Source organism: Aulonocara sp. 'chitande type north' Nkhata Bay, linkage group LG17 (genome assembly GCF_057382095.1).
Source record: "Aulonocara sp. 'chitande type north' Nkhata Bay isolate Kocher_YH1m ecotype deep benthic linkage group LG17, A_spYH_male_GT1.1, whole genome shotgun sequence".
NCBI classification, from domain to species: Eukaryota; Metazoa; Chordata; class Actinopteri; order Cichliformes; family Cichlidae; genus Aulonocara; species Aulonocara sp. 'chitande type north' Nkhata Bay.
In genome coordinates this window covers 7,101,594-7,122,924 of record NC_141360.1, presented here as the reverse complement: position 1 = coordinate 7,122,924, position 21,331 = coordinate 7,101,594, and the positions used below count along the sequence as shown (strand labels likewise).

The following is a 21,331-nucleotide window of genomic DNA, read 5'->3' as shown; positions in this document are numbered from 1 at the left end:
CATAGGAATCAAAGCCATGCTTGCACTCATCACTCTGAAGCTAAGAGAGGAGAGGCAGGAACAAACATGGCTTTATTCCATTTACTGAAGAAAGAGATAAAGGTGGTGTGTGTGTGTGTGTGTGTGTGTGTGTGTGTGTGTGTGTGTGTGTGTGTGTGTGTGTGTGTGTGTGTGTGTGTGTGTGTGTATGTACAGCTATGGCCCTTTGAAGTGCTAGGGAATCCCACTGAGGTGACCAGCTCCCAGAATCCTTTGTCCGGCCTGTTTCCTGTAAGTGGTTTCATATGATCAGAAGCTTTCTGCTGCCCTCTGACAAACAGAAACCATGGAGAACATAATTCAATTCAATTCGTTTCAATTCAATTCAATTCAATTCAATTTTATTTATATAGCGCCAAATCACAACAAAAGTTGCCTCAAGGCGACATAGTTGTCAAACGTAAATGAACTGTGGGTCACTGCTGGCACTGTCATCTCATTGGATGGTTCAAGCAGTACAAAAAACAAACAGGAAATGTTTTCGAAAATTCTGTGTGTTTTTTTTTTCATGTTAATATACGGGCCGCAAATAGGGGTGACGTGGGCCGCAAGTGGCCCCCGGGCCTTGAGTCTGATCTACAATATACACCTATGGTTATAATACAGCAGGTACTGTATTATAAAGCAATGACCTTAATTGACAACTGCTTTTCAACTAAGAACTGAAGCCCCGGCAGCACCAGCACATTTGTCCCTGTATCACAGCGTAATGAGCTGTGGTTTTACAGACATATTTATGGAAACTATGGAGATAAAAAAAATATATCATATGTTCAATAAGACCCTCCCCTGGATTATGGATTTAAAATTGATTTCATATCCTGCTTTATTTTTTTTCACCTATTTAGACTTTTCTTCTGCACTCGTGGATCCCGGGAATGACTTTAAATATATTCCAAATAAAATGAAATCATTAGTGGGAGATCAAGAGATTTTGCCCATTTGAATTATCTTGATCTTTGGCAGTACAATGTAATGTGGGGCAAAACTGTGCTCCTAGCCAGCACAGAGGGTTGCCTAAACACAGCCAGGATTTCACAGAACATGCATGGCCAGTTCTTTTCCCATTTGAGTGCCTTCTGCCTTCTGCTACTCCCCATATTGGAAAACAGGATTCAAGTAAGACTTCTTTTTTTTCTATTCACCCCCCTATGCTGATTTTTATTTTCTCTTTATTTTACCTCGGTGTACAATTTTTATATTTGTGTGCTTCCTCACATCCATTTCCATCTTCTTTAATGTGCATCTTTTATAAACATCAGAACTGCCTCTGAGCACTGTGTGCGTGTGTGCTGTGAGTCAGTCAGCTAGCCAGCTAGCCTCTTGTTTTCGGGTCCTCTGCGCTGCCCAAACAAAGTCTGTGTTTCTAAATGAGCTCCCTTCAGGCCAAACTATTTTGTGTTTTCTCTATTTGGGTCTTCTGGCCGCGGCTGTGTGTGAGTGCGCAGTTAATTGACCCAGTGCCCATCTGTCCTTATCTGACTGTGGCACTACTTTTATAGCCTGTTACTGTCTTAAACTGTGGTTCGATTAGCAGCTACTAGATTATGGTTCCAGTGAAAACCTGACTGCACTTTAAGTGACTCATAAAAGTCAGTTTCACCTTTTCGATATCAACAGTTCTTGTCCCTTCCTACAGATCCCCGTGCAGGTATCTGTTTTATAGACATAAAAAGTGGTTGAATCCCAGCCCACAATTTTGTAAAGAGTTTCAAGTTCCATCCAGAGAGAAATTGAGTTCATCGTCTGGTGTAAATGTGCTGTTATTTTGCCATCTGTAACAGCGTTTGTCTGTATGTGTATCACTTTGAAATCTCCTCCCTTCGTCCTGCAGTGAACCTACGAACACACACATTTCATCTCACCAGAGTGCAGTTTGAGTCTATTTCAAGAAGATGGTAATTTGGGAAGCTCTGGAAACAAAACAATGCTGGAAGAGTAGTCTTTTTACTCTGTCTGCTCTCTCTCTCTTTTGGCTGACTAATGTGAGAGCAGAGACTGGAGGAGGCTGCTGTCTTTTACTTCAAATGGAGAAAAATACGGTATGTGGAGCACTGTGGGATTTATTAAACTTCAAAAGATGGAACACAAAGTGTTTTCCGCAGCCTTCAAAATATGTATCTTTGCATTCACATTCTGGGTCCATCATGTGCAACTTTTGTTTCCACTAACCTTTAACCTCTGCACTTTGAGCTTGAACTTCCTGTGCTTTGTGACTGCACTTTCTGCTGTGTGTATTCTCGGGTGATTAATATGCGTGCCGGGTGTGCATGCTGTATGTACTCATGTGTTTATTTTCCAGTAGAACAGATCTATATTTATCCTGACAGTAATCAGACACTGCAAACAGTCAACTTTTCTTTTTTCTTTTCTTTTTTTTTTTTTGCTTTTACTGTCTGTTTCCTACTTCTGTCTATCTGGTTATGTGTGTGCAACTTTACCAGATTCGTCCTTTTCATGAAGTAAAACTAAGTGTTTGGTCTCATCTGGTACTGGGCCAGTAAATTTTGACCTGATGCTGCTGTTTACAGTCTAATTTAGACTTCAAAACATTTTACTAAAAGCCAAAAATCTTAACGTCACTGTCTGGTGACGGTGTCTAGGTTGCCAGATCCTGGCAACCTAGACACCAGATCCTGGTGATCTGGCAACCTAGAGTAGGTTGCCAGATCACCAGGAGTAGGACTGGGCGATATGACCCAAAATTCATATCTCAATATTCTTTAGCTGGATGGCAATATACGATATATATCTCGATATTTTTTAAAGCCATAAAGTAAGAACAAACAGAGAGTTCTTAGTCAAATCTGTGTCCCAAATCTCACATAGACACTTTTATTATCATACAGCGTAGATGTAGGAGGAAAAATTATTCAGAAATAAATTATCAGCATTTATTAAGTAATAATGCTCCATAAATAAAATAAATGATGTTGTTTTTGTGCATAACAAAAAGCTCACAATTGTGCAGTCAAAAAAACTAAAAAGACGCTGAGCATAAAAACAAAGACAGACAGATTTCGCTGCTCTGTTCTACTGCATGACTGACAGCCTGGAGTTTGAAATCCTCTTTGTAACCGTGTCTCTTAACAGGTGCCATTTGTGGTCCTTATATGCACACAGTACGGTAATATTACATTGAAGCAGAATATACGTATCACTCCGCGAGGCTCCTCGGTAGCCGTAATGCTCCAACAATCCATCAAGCAGTCCAGCTTCGTAGCTTACCAAAGTCGTACCAAAACATTTTTTGAAAGGTTTCTGAGCGCTGTGTACCACATCAAATCAGTCAGTAAGCACAACCAGAATTCATACATAAGGCGCACTGTTAGCCTGGTTAGCTCCTTAATGCGTTGACGCTGTCCAGCCCCACGCACGGGGCGATGCGCGGTAACTCGTTAACAGAGATTTGCCCCGTTAATGCAGTTATGGCATTAACGTCACGCTGCAACACTAAAATAGTAATCTCCAAATGTTTTCTTTTTACCGACCAGCTCCTCTTTGATAGCTGCCGTGTCCATCTTGTCGTTGCCTGCAGGTGAAGCGATGGCAGAGGGGGAGTTCAGTGAAGGAGAGAGGCGAGGCCGAGTAATGCAGCGTAGAGACAAAAGTGGACGAAAGAGAGGCAAACTTGCGGCTCCACAAGTATAGTTATAACGTAACATAGACTATATCGATATAAACGATATTGTCACATCTCATATCTCGTATAAAAATATATCGATATATTTAAAAACTCGATATATCGCCCAGTCCTAACCAGGAGCATGAATTTGTTTTTAAAATGTAAAAACAAATCTGTTGGATACCTACAGATTTAGAAGAATACCCAACAATTAACAAAAGGCTCAATGAGCCTGCAGCCAAGGGGTCGGTAAACTGACAGCAGTGCTTGTTTCACCCTGCTCATCACAGTGTATATTGATTTAGAAATATATCCTAATGCCCTTTTAATAATATATTATAATGATTTCATCCATGCCACCCAACATGACTGATGCATCCTTACGGGCATCTTTAAATGCTCGTATGTGAATGTTGCAGTCACATGACCGCGGCAGTGAATAATTAAGCAGGAATCCCAGAGCGGAAATGGTATCAATCCGTGTGTGTGTGTGTGTGTGTGTGTGTGTGTGTGTGTGTGTGTGTGTGAGAGAGAGCGAGAGTAAAAGAGAATGAAAGTGACATTGGGAATCCTCTTCTTGTAGGAAAAAGTGGAGGGGTGGGTGGATGGGGGTTTAAGGAGAGGAGTGGGAGGCAGATTTCATTTGATATCATTGCTTTGCTCAGGGAATACTCCCTCCTTCTTCTCTCATGCCGGCTATCTGTGTTTCATTCTTTGGTTTTATAGCAGAATAAAAGCTGCCCTTGGAATCAATGCCTTGGCTCTTCATATCCATTACATGGAATTCACACAGGATCTGCTTAGGGACCATGGAATAATTTTATGTTATTGACTATCAGAGTGTCTGACCTCTGCGAAACCTCAAGCAAGGATTAAGCTGAGACTAGGGCACCTTGTCTAGCCTGTTACGAGCTCCTCCCCACATGTGTATTATTGCTGTTTACACCAATTAGTTAAATATTTCAAGGAGACTTTAGAACTTTCCAAAATTTTTAATAAGTCAGAGTTATGTGTGGACTTCTGCCAGTCGTCCCACACACTGGTGTTAAGAAGGCACTGATCCATGTTCCCATTCTCATCATGTACCTGTGACAGGAAGATCAATTGGCTAGAAGCTAAGCCAGCCTGAACACAATTCATTTGGACTTCTCTGTGCTACAGGTGCACCGTGTGCTTATTGCTACACATTGACATACCTAAACAATAGCGCTGATTGTATGCCCAATTTTTTTTAATTCCAACCGAAATCATTATAAACAATCCAACAGCTTAAGAAAAGTTTAACTTGAAACCTGCTATTTTTAGAAAGAGGAGAAGTATACATGGCTGCACGGTGGTGCAGCAGTTTGCACTGTCACCTCACATCAGGAGGGCCCTGGCTTTGAATCTGTCAGCCACCACATGGGGCCTTTGCCTGCTTTGTATGTTCCCCATGTGTTTGTATAGGTTCTGGGTATTCCAGCTTTTTCCTCACCGAACAAACATGTTAGGCTTTCAGTAGTTCTAAAGTCATCATAGTATGAATGAAACGGTGGATTTATTTTAATAACATGGTCTGGTGTCTGCCTTGTAGTAGACAGGTGACCTGTGTGGAGTCTACCCTTCCTTTCGCACAAAAAGAACAGCGGGAATGGGCTCCAACCCAATAGATGAGTGATTAAGAAGCAAACATGTCCATGTATTTACATCAATACAGAAGACATGCACAGGAATAACACAGGCAGCAAGCTATTCAATAACTTACATGGTGCAATTGTTCATCTGACCATTTCATGAAAAAACATCTTCCTGAAACCAACTAAAATTTCAATAATTTCAACTTTTAACAAAATACTCGGCTCCAAACACTACTTATAGAATTAAATAGATGTGAATGATTTAACTGCTTGTATGTGGTAGAAGAGGAAACAAGCTGGGCTTTAAAGTACAAAAGACTATATGAGAAGGGAAAAAATGAAAAAAAAGATCAGAGAGAGGGGAAAGCAGCAGGCACAGAAGGAGACAGACCGAAGACAATAAGATTGGACTGACGGTGTGAGCTGACAGAGCCTGCAAGCTGTGGGTCAGAATGTTTCTTGTTTTCAATTTTTGTGTCTGCTGGAGGTTTTATTTAATATGATATCTTGGACCCTTTTTTTTTGCTTCTTATCTTTAAAAGCAAGGAACAATTTCATGTACAACCACCAACAGATCCACTTTTATGATCCATAAACACAGGTATTTTCATATCATTCAGGCTGATTAGACATTCATATAGGTTGAGATTGGAAAGACCAATGCTAATACAGTATGTAGTGGTCACTAGGTCTGTATTATTGAATACATCTCAGTAGACGGATTAAATTTTACCAAAAAATGTGATTGAAAAATCTGTGATTGAAATGAAATTTGAACTCTAACTTTGACCATTTCCCAACCCCGTGGAGCGTATTGGGCAAAAATCTATACAAACTGTGAGAAAAAATAAAAGTAAACACCCGATGACAGCAAAACTTTTGAAAAAACAAACTTCTGTGTTTGGCAGCACAGAAAGAATAAATCATTTGGCAACAGTTAAAGTGAAATGTGCGAAAGTCGTTCCAAAACACATTTCACTAGATCCAAAGCTATTTCTTCTTGTTTTCTATCCAGAAACAAACTCAGTTATAACAAAAAGGACAAACGCTAATTAACCCGGTGTTTTAAATGGCAAAAAAGTTTTGGAAAATAAAAAAGAAGCTTTGTGAGCTTTGTAAAAGAGTTTGAACTGATTATATTCAATTCAATTTTATTTATATAGCGCCAAATCACAACAAAAGTCGCCTCAAGGCGGGGTGAGAGAAGGAATATATATATTATTATATAATTCCACTTACATCTAAACACTTACTACTCAGTTATTATCCAACATGCATAAACAAAAACTCATTTTCAGGTGCTTCAGCATTAATCCAATTTCATAGTTTTTTCTTTGTTTCATGAGATGTGGAATAAGGACACAAAACCAGACAGGAATTGGTAAAACGATTTAGGTTGAACAAAAGTGCAAGAGGGCAGTCATCTCTAAATTCAAAACTTAAAGAGAATGCAGGGAGAAACAAAGGCAAACAAACATACACCGGGACCATGATGAGGGGAAGGATGGGACTATTTATACACACGTGGTAATCAAAGAAGTGGAAACACCTGGAGGAACAAGACACAGGCGAGGTTAATCCCACAGGTGAAGACATTCAATGACAATGAGGAAAAAAAGAGGAAGTAAAACTAAATGTAAGATATGACAGGAAACTGACTACAAAAATGAAACAGGAAGTGAGTAACAATAACTGAAAACTGGGAAGAAGACACAGGGAAAAGGTAAGAGGATTAATTAAATAACAAATACAAAGTAGAAATAAAGTATAGACAGGACTTAAGGCTCGCGATGCTCAAGAGTAAGTAAAAATTGAAACTTAAACCCTAACAAAACTAAAAACCAAATGCAAACTCAAAACCTTGGGACCAGAGATATTGGACTTTCTGACAAATAGACCCCAGCAGGTCAGACTGGGCAACAACATTTCCTCGGTCATCATTCTGCCCCAAGGCTGTCTGTTGAACACCTTCCTCTATTCCTGCTCTCTCAAGTTTGCAGATGATACCATAGTGTGCTGGTATCATCTGCAATGAAGAAACAGCCTATAGGGGGATGTGGGGCACCTGGTTGTGTTGTACACTGACATGGACCTGCTCCTTAACACTTTTAAGACCAAAGAGCTTGTAGTGGACTACAGGAAAAAGGAAGGTGGTACAGACATGCCCGTTCACATCAATGGGTTGGCAGTTGCTTACCATCATCCACATCTCTGAGGACCTCACATGTTTCCCACATCTGGTGTTAGCAAAAGATTAAAGCTGTTGAAATAGACATTTAAAAAAAATCTTCCATTAACTGTTCAAACTACATGTTTTTGCAACTGCACATACTCCTCAATAGTACATTATATAGTTCATTGTTTTTGACGGGTTTATAAATGACTGCAGCATTACTGAAGTCAGACCTGATAAAGACTGATGGCTAATGAGGCACTAAAAGCTCATTTCTGTATTTTTTCTTTTATAGAATTGATGGTGTTTTTCTCACTTTTATACTTAAATGCAAAATGTATAGCTGGTGTATGGCTTCTTATTCCAGCTTTATCATTTCACTCTCTGTGCTTTTTGATAACCTCATCAATCATCCTGATCTTAATGTTGTTTCTTTCTTGTATTATGTAAATCTTTCTGCCACTGGGCTGATATTTGTTTGTGTTTTTCCAGGCTGTAACTAATATTCTTAAGGAATGAAGGAGTAAAGTTACACATCTGCTGTCCATCCATCATCACTTTTTGTCCCAAACTAAGATGACAGATGGCAGGCTGTTGCCTTCACCTTTTCTTTTTTAAAATCTTTTAATCTTCTAACATGCCTAAATATTAACACTTTAAACCAGAAATTTATACCATATCAACAAATACAAGATACGAGAAAGCTCTGATGCAGTTAGAACCCAGTGACCAGCACTTTATCTCAGTTTGGCAAGATGCAAAAATGATGGATCATGCCAAAGTCGGAACTCCGTGGAAAATCCATTTTCCCTTGAGAAAACATTTTCTTATTTGTATTATCATATTTCACGTTTTATGACACAATGTGACTGAAATGTTGTATTTTGAGATTTTTGATTTTGCTCGTGGCAAAGCAAAAACGGTCTGATGATTAAAATAGCTGGAGTTAACGAGGTGAGAAAAAATTGTACTGCAAAGCCAGAGTTAGGTGGTACAGAGCTCCAAAGTAGGTTTTTTTTTCTGCTCATTAGGATAAAGTAAGAAGAAGAGAGGAGTAAAGCTTGAGTTGGTTTGCCTTAATGTTCTTCTTCTTTAGCCACTCCTTTGTTGCCTTGGTGGTATGTTTCAGGTCGTTGTCATCCTGAAAGACCAATCCATGACCCATTTTCAGTTTTGTGGCTGAGGAAAGGAAGTTTTCCATCCAAGATTTTACAGTGCACAGACCCAACCATTCACCTGTAGCAGAAAAACAGCCCCAAAGCATAATTTTTCCATCTCTGTTCTTGATTGTGGAGTTTGTGTACTTTGGGTCATACTCAACAATTCTGTTTGGCCTGTTTTTGATTGATTGCACCAGCAGCTGTCAGCTTCTCACCAAGTTTCTTGATGATAGCCTTGTAGCCCATTACGGCCTTGTGCAGGTCTGCAATCTTGTCCCTGACGTCCTTTGACAGTTCTTTGGTTTTACCCATGTTGGTGAAGAGGTTGGATTGGAAGAAAATGATTCTATGGACAGGTGTGCTTTATACACATAACAGATGAGATCAGGAATATCTGTAATTGCTTGCTTGATTGATTGAGTGACTATAATCTGTCTGCCACATGAGCACAAAAACTGTCTGTGGGAGCCAGAAATCTGGTTGTACGGAATCAAATACTTATTTCACCCAGTGACATGCAAACTAAATCATAACTTTAATCAACTTGTTTCAATGTATGTGTTCATTTCTTTGTAAGTGATCAAACCTATAAATTCAGCAGGAGATCAAATCATTATTTCCCCCATTGTATATCTCCTACACAACATTAAACCCACCTCCATAATATCAGGGCATAGACAAGGGACCTTACACTTGTTTAGTCAATACACTTGCTAAAAAGGGACTCTTTCAAACAGATTTCTTAACCCTTTAAAGCCGGTCGGAGCGGACACGCTCCATTTTGCGTAACTATTTTTAAATCTTGGTGGCACTGCAACCACGTAAGCTAGCGCAATCATTTTTTTGCATATTTTTTTTGCATATGAAACCGGAGGAGTTGTACTTACATCTTATGCCATCAGCTTGTCCTCGGTCACAGTTTCCTTCCACATATAGCTTTGCAAAAACTGCATAAAAAGCACTTGCAGCAACAAAAACATAATATTCCAGAAACACGCTTTGCCGATCCGATCAGCTGTTCGTAACACTTCCTACGTCCATCAGCGTGAACTATCGCATGTCCGGCATGACCTGCCCGAAACCGGAAGTGACGTCATTTTGCGGAAATGTAGTTTTTTACCATGGTGGCCTCATGAGCCTATACTTGTGTTTTTAAAAGTTATGTTTGACTTTATGACTTTCTGTGTCGTTTCTGGGATGCTGAGGACTCATATTGCACTGCTGGAAATATTTTATTTTGATGCATATGCTGTTATTTTGCAAATTTGCACTATAATATATTTTTTCGTTTTTCCTGCAGTATATGAAAATTGGTGTATCTCAAAAATAAGACTATGAAGACACTTAAAATTAATTTCCTTTGGTGGGAAACTAGTTTGTGCAACTTTTTTGTATTTACAGTTTTGAGGGATAAGCCTCTTAAATTTCTCTAACTAGAAATATATGTTAAAAAAACAAAAACGATTTTAAATTTTTTTGTAGTTTATTGCACTTTTTTGCAATTTATGTAATTAATGGTAAATGGCCTGTATTTGTATAGCGCTTTTCTAGTCCCTAAGGACCCCAAAGCACTTTACACAACCATTCATCCACCCATTCACACACACATTCATACACTGGTGATGGCAGCTACATTATAGCCACAGCCGCCCTGGGGCGCACTGACAGAGGCGAGGCTGCCGGACACTGGCGCCACCGGTCTCAGTCACTGTAGTGCTCTGAATGTGTTATAGCTCTGATATTGCATTTCTTATTTTTCAGCGGGACACTCAGAACAGAACTGGAAGGAATTTAAAAAATTTTCACCCAGGATTTTCATCTGGATCTGTTGGAGTCTGTCATGTTCCTAACAGTTCACAAATCTGCTTTTATCCGATCACATTTCATGTAGTGAACTTTATCTAACAGGATAGGCTGGCCCGTTCGTGACCGGAGAGATGGCGAGCCATTGTCTCAGACCCTCGTATCTGCTGTGAAATATTTGCTTTGGCATCGGAACACTGGGAGTGTTGGCAGTTTTCCAAATAAACATAAGATGTCTTTACTACAGCATTGTGTCTCACTTCCACTCCACCCTTCTGCATGTATTTAAGAAGGGATAAAGCCTCTTTTTTTTGTCACTAAGAGGAATCCCAGTTCGCCCCCATGGTACTGCAGAGATAGACGGCTTCTATCAGACAGGGAGAGACAGAATGAGGCGAGTTGAGCGGGGGTTTAGCTACTGAGAAGCAGGTACCCCTGTAGGACACATTGTTTTGATAGATTTGGGGTTGATGATATTTTGGGATTCAGCTGCAGGGGACTGTGAGGTGAAATGATGTCCCCATTGTTCGACTGTGTCTCAGATCCTCCACATCTGTGAGTGTATTCCTCTTATTTGTGTACTTGCTGTGTGTTCTCAAGCTGCTGTTTGTTTTGGCTTATGGTGGTGTGCAATTTCTTCTTTTTTTTTGAAAACCAGTATCCAGCCAGTCTTACGCAGCTAACACAGAGACAGACAGATGGATGGTGCAGCATTTTAAAATTGAGTAGCTACATTTTGCTGCAGGGCTGAATGAGGGTTGGTCAGAACCCACTGAAAGCGCTTACAGCGCAAGATCAAAAGCACTTAGAAAAACTTTAGTTAATTAAAGCGATTGCACGGACGTGATTAGAAAGACAAAAGTTAAGAAAGAAGCAGCACATCGCTCACAGAAATGAATAATGTAATAAAAAAAGTGTGTTCAAAAGTCCCTTTGAGATGCTCTGGAAAATACCAAATATACCATGCTGTCACCCTGCCATTATCTCAGTTGGCAGTGAGAGGGGGAAGAAAATTAAAAGCTCTGCTGTCAAAATGAGTCCAATCTGTGCATTACAGGCACGGCCAATAATCAGCATCCCCTCATCTCCATCCTGTCAGTCTGTCATTTTATTTCTTCTTTTCCCTGTTTAGTATGTGGTTTCATTTCCCCTCTGCGCTGTGATGAATGTCTGTTCTCTTTGAACTGTGTTTGCACTCTCTGTTTCAGTTTGATCTCGAGAATAAGTTCAGTGAACAAGCACTTGCACCATTAACTCATGTCCCATAAATGTGTACTTCTGGTGTAGAGTAGTTGATACACCATTGGAGGGTGAGTAACTGTGGAAGCTGATTCCTCTGCCACTTCAGCACCATAGAAAACAGGTAGAGAAAATCTACTCTCTGCTAGGGTTGGACGACTGGACAAATATATCGATGATAGGCCGAGCCCATCGGCAATCGTTTTTACGACTTATTTATTTATTTGCCCATGAGTAAGTTTGCTAATAATGATAGAACTAATAAAATAAGTCAACAGAAAAAATAATAATAGCACTGTTTTAACAGCACCCTCTTTCATCTGCGAGCAAATGCCCCCTCCTCAGAGTGCGCCCAAATGGTTGTTGATGGAGCTGCAGAAGCTGGTGATAGCCTAGCATACTCAGCCAGATGGTGGACACGTACATGCTCATGCAAGTTAGTTGTGTTTGAGTACTTTGCTCGCACTATACGTCTGCACAAGCGGCACACCGCTTTGGTTACATCCTTAGGTTTACCTCTTTCATCCCAAATGGGCAACTTTATATTTTTTTTTAGTGCTGTCAGCGTTAACGCACCGTCATCATGACTAACGCGATTAACAGCTAACCCGTCTGGAGCGTAGACTGAGTCGAAATCCCTGAAATGTCTCTGTCAACACATTTCGGGCAGTTTGTCCAAAGTTTGTTCATTCTGCGCTCCAGATGGGTTGAGCAAAAAAAGGGTTAAAAATTGTAATTGTGATGACCGCGCTAACGCTGACAGCCCAAATTTTTGGGGGAAATTAGTTCATCCATGTTTGGACTTCTGTGTTGTAAACGCCCAAATCAGTCCGTGCATGATTACATTGCTCCACCCATCAAAAAGTCTGTGCATGCGCGTACTGCATGCGCGTTGGAGTGACAATTGTCGGTTGGAAAATTTTTACATATCGCCCAACCCTACTCTCTACTACTATACTCTACTGTAAATGCTACTAAAGCCTTCCAAAAAGTGTTAATGTATCTGAAACTACAATCTAGCAGAGACAGATTGACCCCAAATGTCTGTAAATGTCTGGGAGGAAAGGTACTTCTGGTTAGCTAAAGTTAGCTCTGCTGCTAACTTAAGGATTCATCAACTGATTCATCATCAAGGATTCATCAACTACCGGAACTACCAGACCCCCGTCATCAACGAGTGCCCAGTGGAGAGAGTGGACAGCTTCAAATACCTCGGAGTTCACATCACGCAGGACCTGTCATGGTCCTGTCACATCAACACCGTGGTGAAAAAGGCCCGACAGCGTCTCTACCACCTCAGACGCTTGAGAGACTTCCAACTGCCCTCCAAGGTGCTCAGGAACTTTTACTCGTGCACCATAGAGAGCATCCTGGCGGGAAACATCTTAACGTGGTTCGGGAACAGCACCATGCAGGACAGACGAGCTCTACAGAGGGTTGTGCGGTCAGCTGAGCGCACCATCCGCTCCGAGCTCCCTGACCTGCACTCAATCTACAGCAGGCGGTGCCGGACCAAGGCCAGGAAGATCGTGAAGGACCTCAGCCATCCCAACAACAGACTGTTCTCTCTGCTGAGGTCAGGAAAGCGATTCCGCTCCCTGAAGACCAACACAGAGAGACTGAGGAGGAGCTTCTTCCCGCAGGCGATACGGTCTCTCAATCACACCACCACACAGTACTGACCCACACATATGGTTCTTACACACACACTGGACTTCCTGGACATTGTTTTTGCACACATTGTTTTTTTGCACAACACTGGTCACTATATTCTTCATTTCCGGTTAATACTTGTACAGCTGCTGTTATTGTGTATATATTTATTTATATTTAGATTTCTTTATACATTCTTATATAGTTCTATATTGTGTATTTTGTTGTACAGTTATTTTATTTTCAACTTTAATTTATATATTTTATCTTATTCCTTCCCAGTTAAATTTACCCTTCATTCTAATTTGTGTTGTACAGTTATTTCATTTTTAACCTTAATTTATATTTTATTCCTTCTTAGTTAAATTTACCCTTTTTAATTTTTCATATTTATTTCCTATCTTATTCATAGCCTTTTCCTTTTTTGTTTTCTTTAGGTCACGAGCAGTTGTCCAAGCATTTCACTACATATCGTACTGTGTATGACTGTGTACGTGACAAATAAAATTTGAATTTGAATTTGAACTGCTGTTTGTGTGCATCTACGCAGCCCTTTGTCTACAGAGAAGGATTATGGCATATGAAAACTTTGAAGGCTATAAAGACACTTACATAAACTCCTCCAAAAAAGTGAGTGTATTGCTGATTGGTGGTAACGCTTTGGGCAAAATGCTGCTTGGAAGTTGTCTTGAACAAGAAAGGGAACCATAATGGGGCATACCGTAGAGTAAGAAGCCTGACAATGGCTGCAGTGGATGGCTTTAATCATTTTCACTCCACCCCTAAGAAGTTCTTTGCCTGTGTTGATTTCGACTGTGTAATTATTGTTGGGGATTTTAACATCCATGTGAACAACCCTCAGGACAAAGGGACTAAAGACCTGAGTAACACTCTGGGCAACTTTGGGCTGACTCAGCATGTAACAGAGGCCACACATAATAGAGGACACACTCTCGACCTACTGATCTCCAAGAGCCTGAGCATTTCAAACATTACTGTGTCTGATGTGGGCTTATCTGATCATTACTGTGTTTTCTTTGAAAGTAAAATCTCAGCCCACACAAATATATCAACAGCAGTGATCACAAAATGGTGTATAACTGAAGACAGTAGTGAGATCTTTAACCAGGTCTTCCCATTAACACCTGACCTGTCCAAAGGCTCAGTCAATGAGCTCGTCAATAGCTTCAATGCAAAAATGTTAAATGTAATGGATACAATTGCTCCCATTAAGGTGAAGGTTATCTCTGGAAGGAAAAAGTCTCCATGGAGAAACTCCACACTAGTGAAAAATGAAAAAAGAGAGTGTAGGAAAGCTGAGCGCAGATGGAGAAAAACAAACCTCCAGGTTCATTATGACATCTATAAAGAGAAACTTCACAATTATAATTTACAACTGAGGAATGCAAGGAGGTCCTACTTCTCTGACATTATCACTAAAAACAGCCATAATGCTCGGGTCTTATTTTCTACAGTTGACAGGCTAACAAACCCTCCTGTGCCAGTGGCAGCTGAACTTCATTCAACCATGGCCTGCAATGACTTTGCCAAATTCTTCACAGACAAAATCCAAAAGATTAGACAAGCAGTTGGTACATCAACAGCAGATCCAGGATATGTACTGTGTCCACCGAAAAACTGTTTAAACACCATCAAACAGTTTCACCCAATTAACAGCAAAGACCTGGAGGAGATCTTAGGTCAACTGAACTCCTCCTCTTGCTGTTTAGATGTCCTGCCAACAAGTTTTTTCAAAAAGGTCTCAAAGACTTTAGAGTCAGACCTGTTACAGATCGTCAACTTTTCCTTAATGTCAGGTGTGTGAGCAGTTTCTCAACAGCTCAATTACTTCTTAAAACAGAATAACTGCTATGATGCCTTCCAGTCAGGTTTTAGACAGAACCACAGCACTGAAACTGCTCTGACAAAAGTGTTTAATGACATATGTCTGAACACAGACAGTGGAAAAATGTCAGTCCTAGTTTTACTGGATCTCAGTGCAGCATTTGATACAGTTGACCACAACATATTACTCAAACGACTGGAGAACTGGGCAGGTCTTTCAGGAACTGTACTAAACTGGTTCAAAACATACTTAGAAAACAGGAAATACTTTGTATCAATAGGTAACTTCACATCCGAGCAGACAAGTATCACATGTGGAGTTCCCCAAGGTTCCATCTTGGGACCCCCTCTGTTTAACATTTACATGCTCCCACTGGCACAGATTATAAAGAACAACAAAATAAACTACCACAGCTATGCAGATGACACACAAATATATATCACAATGTCACCAGGAGACCGAGGCCCTGTACAGGCTCTTGGTAAATGCATTGAGGAAATTAATGACTGGTTGTGCCACAATTTTCTCCAACTAAACAAAAACAAAACTGAAGTAATAGTCTTTGGCGCCAAAGAAAAACGATTACAGGTCACCAGAGAACTTCAATCTATACATCTAAAAACCACAAACCAGGCGAGAAATTTGGGTGTAGTGATGGATGCAGACCTAAACTTAGAAAAACACATTAAGACAATAACAAAGTCAGCTTACTATCACCTCAAAAATATTTCGAGGATAAAAGATCTGATGTCTCAACAGGACCTGGAAAAACTAGTCCATGCATTCATCTTTAGTAGGCTTGATTACTGTAACAGCATCTTTACAGGTCTACCTAAAAAATCAGTCAGACAACTACAGCTCATTCAGAACTCTGCTGCTCGAGTCCTCACTAAGACCAAAAAAGTGGACCACATCAGTCCAGCTCTGAGGTCTTTACACTGGCTGCCTGTCCGTCAGAGGATAGACTTTAAAGTTCTGATGCTGGTCTATAAAGCTCTGAATGGTTTAGGACCAAAATACATCAGTGACCTCCTGACCCAGTATGAACCTTCCAGATCCCTCAGGTCATCTGGATCCGGTCTTTTATCAGTTCCCACAGTCAGAACCAGACACGGAGAAGCTGCATTCAGCTTTTATGCTCCTTATATCTGGAACAAACTCCCAGAAAGCCTCAGATCAGCTGAAACACTCAGTTTATTTAAATCCAGGTTGAAGACTCACCTATTCTCAGCTGCATTTGAATAAAGCACCAAATCCACACTTTTAAGCTTAAATTTCAAAACTTACACTAACTACTGATCTTATCTATTTCTGATTTTATCTGTTTTGATTTTATATACTGTTTTGTTTGTTTGTTAAGCTTAAATTTCAAAACTTACATTAACTACTGATTTTATCTACTGTTCTGATTTTATCTGTTTTGATTTTATATACTGTTTTGTTTGTTTGTTTGTTTGTTTGTTTGTTAAGTGGGTTTAGAGCTCTGGGTAGCTCCCCAGCTGGGTCTAGACTGGGTCTAGAGAGTATTTTAAATTCAGGGAATTTAAAATAGAAAGTAGCTCGTCCACAGAAGGACTGGTAGCTCCCCTTACGATAAGGGTTCAGATCACGCGAACAGGTGTGAAATGTGTGTGTTTAGTTAGTTTGTTTGTTTGCTTGTTTTAATCTATTTTAAATCATGCTTTTTATTTGTTTTTGTTTCTAATGTCTCTGTAAAGCACTTTGAATCACCTTGTTGTTGAATTGTGCTATACAAATAAATTTGCCTTGCCTTGCCTTGCCTATTATGACTTCTGTCTTCTCAGCTGTGTGGTGGCCCTTGTTCAAAACTCGTGTAGAATAGCTTGCTGTAGCTTTTTGTGCAGTCCTTCTGCCTGCAGCGTTCAGCTGTACGTAGTGTGCTTCCCTATGTGGCAATCAGAGATGGGCAGTAACGCGTTACTTGTAACGTGTTACTGTAATCTGATTACTTTTTTCAAGTAACGAGTAAAGTAAGGGATTACTATTGCAAAATCGGTAATTAGATTACCGTTACTTTCCCGTAGGAACGCTGCGTTACTGCGTTACTAAAACCGTGATTTTTTTGCGAGAATGTCTCATGACAGTGACGTAAGCGAGTGCGCTGTTGGTGACAACAGCTGTGTGCAGATCAACAATGGATCACATATCGATTGTGGGAGAGAGTATGAGCATGCAGCGTTTAAAGCGTGGAAGTACTGACCTTACTTTGAGTTTGATTCCATAAAAAGTGACAAAAACATTAGCGTCCATCGTGCGTGGGAAGAAAACTTTTTACAGCGAAAAAAACCCCTAAACTTCCAAGCAAGCACTGAGTGCGCAACGACGTAATGGGAAATTCACAGAGAAACTCGCAGATCCTTCAACTGACCGCGGCACACCTGCACCAGGGTAAACCTCCGCCTACCCCCAGTCCTGCTTTACAGGTGAAAATAGAGCAACAGGACCGCTGAGTCTTTGACTTTATTTATTTTCTGCTGTATTTTACTTGCATCTATTTGAAAGAGTGAGTGTAAACACAAAAAATATTTTATTTTATGTGCTGGAATGTGCAGAAAATATGTTTAAATGTTAAACTAATTTATTCAAGTCAGAGAATGTTGCATATAATAAAATTTTTGCTTGATGCATAAAGTTAAAAGATTACAACTGATAAAACAAGTTTTAAAAAGAGACTTTTCCATTTGATTACATTTTGTATGATGGATTATGCAGAAAAAGTAGAATTGGGCTGAAAGATCTATCGCTTTATCACCTCTTCAGGTTGTAAATCGTGTTATTAAAAAGTAACTAAGTAACTAAGTAATTAATTACTTTTGAAAATAAGTAATCAGTAAAGTAATGGGATTACTTTTTGGGGGAAGTAATCAGTAATTAGTTACTGATTACTTTTTTCAAGTAACTTGACCAACACTGGTGGCAATACATGTAATGCTAAAAGAGAAGAAAAGCATAGAAAGAAATACAGGTGGAGAAAGAATGAGGTCAAAGAAATAGAAGGGTTCGGCGCTGACTCACTGTTTCATAGCTGTTGGCAGCTGTTTCTCAACAATGCCAATAAACAAAAACCTCTCCTCTTGGTTGCACTTCATCTTCCAGATTAGTCTGACATTCGGGCTTTTTAAGATGGGGAACCATGGAGAGTGTCAGGAAAGATAAGAGAGCGGGTATGACACGCGAAAAAGGGCTATGAGCCAGGCGTGAACCCATGAAGTACATGGTAGAAAGCTCAAAACGAGGTTAGTCACCAGCACTGCCCCCCTTTGACGCTCTTGTATTTTTTTCTCCTCTCCTCTCAGCGATTTAAAAAAAAAACAGCGAGTGGGAGTAAAATGCCCGAGTTCACGTTTTCATTTGTGTGTAACTGGAACCATACCAGAAATAAAATCCCACAAAAGACATTTTATTTACCCAAAGAAATTACTCCCATTGTTATCAGCAATTATGCAAATCCCCAAAGTCATCCCAACATGTGGCCTCAGTTTTTTTTTTTAAATAGAACATTTTGTTTGAATTATAGAGATTTATGTACACACTATCTCATGGTTTTTCCCTTTTTAACTCAAAGGAAAACATTACATTCACACAAAGGACTCCCTCAGGGCGGATAAAAATGGCTCTGCTTTGTGTGAGCACTATTCAGTGGTCTGAAGCAGGAGATGCAGTCTGTGAGATATGTTGTACAAAATTATGTTTGTCTTTATGATCATTTGGCCTCATTACTGTGCGATTAAGTGCAACACCTTGAAGCCTTTTGATGGCGATCATAATGTTTAGTTGTCCTATCTGTAAAATCTTAGGACGTCATAGATACTCTTACAGAAAGAAGACCAAACGAATGGATTTAACCCCTTTAGCATCAACACACCTCTGACCCACACATACCCCCTACCCCATTTTCACTTATGTAAGGGGAGATTCCTGGGAACTGTTCAGACAAGTTCGCAACCCCGTGTAGCTTCCCATCAGACTCAACAACAAATTGCATGTGGTGAGAGAGCTGACGCAGCCTCCTGGCTAACACCGCTGTTTTCTACGTGTGCAGTGTGGCACAGAGTGAGCTCAGATGTGCTCGGCTGCAGATCGACAGTGTAGGTGCTGTGGTGTGTGGCATGGTTCATGTAACATACCTATACATATCGCCATTTTACTTACCCAGAGATTAAAAGTATACTTTTAATCTCTGTGGATTTCAGTGAGAGCAACATTATTCGGGGCAAGTTTGCAAGCTTTTTTAAGCTTTATTAGAAATTTTTATGTAATAGAAAAATCTTGTTGTCACAAAATAGTCTTACAGCAGTAGTTGTTATAATGGAAGCAGAGGGGCATTTGTTTATCCAGCAACAATAGCCATACTGGGAGGAGGGTTAAGTGGATGGAGGATTTTCACCTGAGCAACAGCTTAGCAAGTCTGTAAAGCTCATTCTGCACAAACCTTACTGTAGTGTCAAAAAAAATTGATTTAGAACAGTTTTGGAAGGCACAGGGAAATTGTGTCCCATTATTAGGGGTGTCAGACTAAGACAAAAAAAGCCTAATTAGGTTTAATGTGCCGCTCTAGACAGCATGGGCAAACAACATATTTTGCTATTTGCTTTGGAGGACTTGCTGCAGATCAGCCTGCCAGATCATTTCCCAGATCTCTGCAACATTTAAAGCACTAACAGGTGAAGTGAATCATCTTGTTTCAATGTAACATGCTGCTGGCGTTCATATGGTTGTTACTTTTTTCATGCACCACCCACTTATATTGATGCAGACCTAACACATTCCCCATTGCAATGGCATGCATTTAAGGAATGCCGCTTCAGCATGATGATGAGTGCCGTAATCGGAGAGTGCATCCTGCCACGCCATAAATTAGTGGCTCTATGACCATGACCTGACCTGGCTTCTTAACTCCCCTGATCCCGGTTGAATTGAGCACACCGCTGGAAATGCTGAAACCAAGACAACCCAGAGGTCCGCCATCCGTGCCCCGGATGGGTCAGAGCTCTTTTGGCATTAGGAAGTGTGCATTTTTGTTTTGTAATTGAGACTCCAGAGTCATTATTCTGTATTTTTAGGCTGATAACATCACTGCAAAGCATTTTCCAAAGCATATGTTCCTAGATTGATTTCCTACTTTCCCAGCATCTGTTGGTTTCTGTCCATCTCACAGTGTGGTGAAAATCAACATGGAAAGACTTGAAACAGGCTTTGATTTATTTCTGAAAATAAATCTAAATGTAGACTGAGACTGATTTGCTGTTATACAATCACCATGTGTAATATTGTCTACAGCACAGACTGTTTTCATCTCTGCTGCAGGTTCAGTCTTAACTGCTTTCATGTGTTTTCATACATAACCTACACCTTTCCCGTGATAGGCAGGAGGTTCAGATACACCGGCTGTCAGTTCTAGTTATTGTTTAAGTTTTTGTGGCTTTGATGCTGATTCATGGGCAGGAATACCTATGGCTAGATACCAAGAAGGAGAAAAACAACACACACTGTGCTTCTACAGTGAAACACAGATAAATAAACACATAAACTACTGTATAAATGGTCTTCCTCCATGCTCCCTTTGTGCTCTTTAGATATGGTTTCTTCTATGTTATGCTAATTAGTGATATTAGAAAGCAGAATTTAGTTTGTATATTCCTTCACCCACACAGGTCAGCAGAGTTCAGGCCTTTAGAAGAGACTGTCTGTGGGAAGCAATCAGCTTATTGCTCGGCCATACTTCACCCACACTCGATGATAAATCTGTGTTTCTTTCTCTCTTTTTTTTGTCGGTTTGTGCTTTTTCTTTTTGCCTTTTTCACACTTTTATGCAGATTTTCTCCATCCTTTCAAATCGGAAAACTATCTCAAAAAGTCAGAGAGTGACACGAGTTTTTTTTTTTTTTTCAAGGCAGGGAGGCATTTGACAAGAAACTAATGCTGAAGTTACACTGTTGTCAGCAATCACCAGAGAGTGCCTCCTCGGAAATCAATGAACACTGGACATGTAGCGAGCGAGCTGATGGAAACATGCGAGCTCATAAACTGATAAACATCGTGTATTGGATTGAATGGCAAACAAATAAAAAAAAGAAGTGATTTAGGTGATTTGTGCTTCATTGATTCAAATGAAAGCGTAATAAAATGAATTTAAATGAGGCTTTCATGCTCACT

The 21,331-nt window shown here is 40.1% G+C and overlaps 1 protein-coding gene across 4 annotated transcripts in view; it reads left to right on the top strand.

Annotated features, from left to right (window-relative positions):
* The window catches only part of kank4 (KN motif and ankyrin repeat domains 4), a 91,176-nt gene that overhangs the window by 23,933 nt on the left and 45,912 nt on the right, over positions 1 to 21,331 (top strand). The window contains exon 1 of one of the 4 annotated variants that reach the window (XM_086268888.1): positions 10,659 to 10,971. The exons of the other annotated variants lie outside the window; for them this stretch is intronic. The gene's annotated coding sequence lies outside the window, so the exon portion shown is untranslated. Of the gene's footprint in view, positions 1 to 10,658; positions 10,972 to 21,331 lie in introns of those variants that run through there. 4 annotated transcript variants of the gene reach the window in all.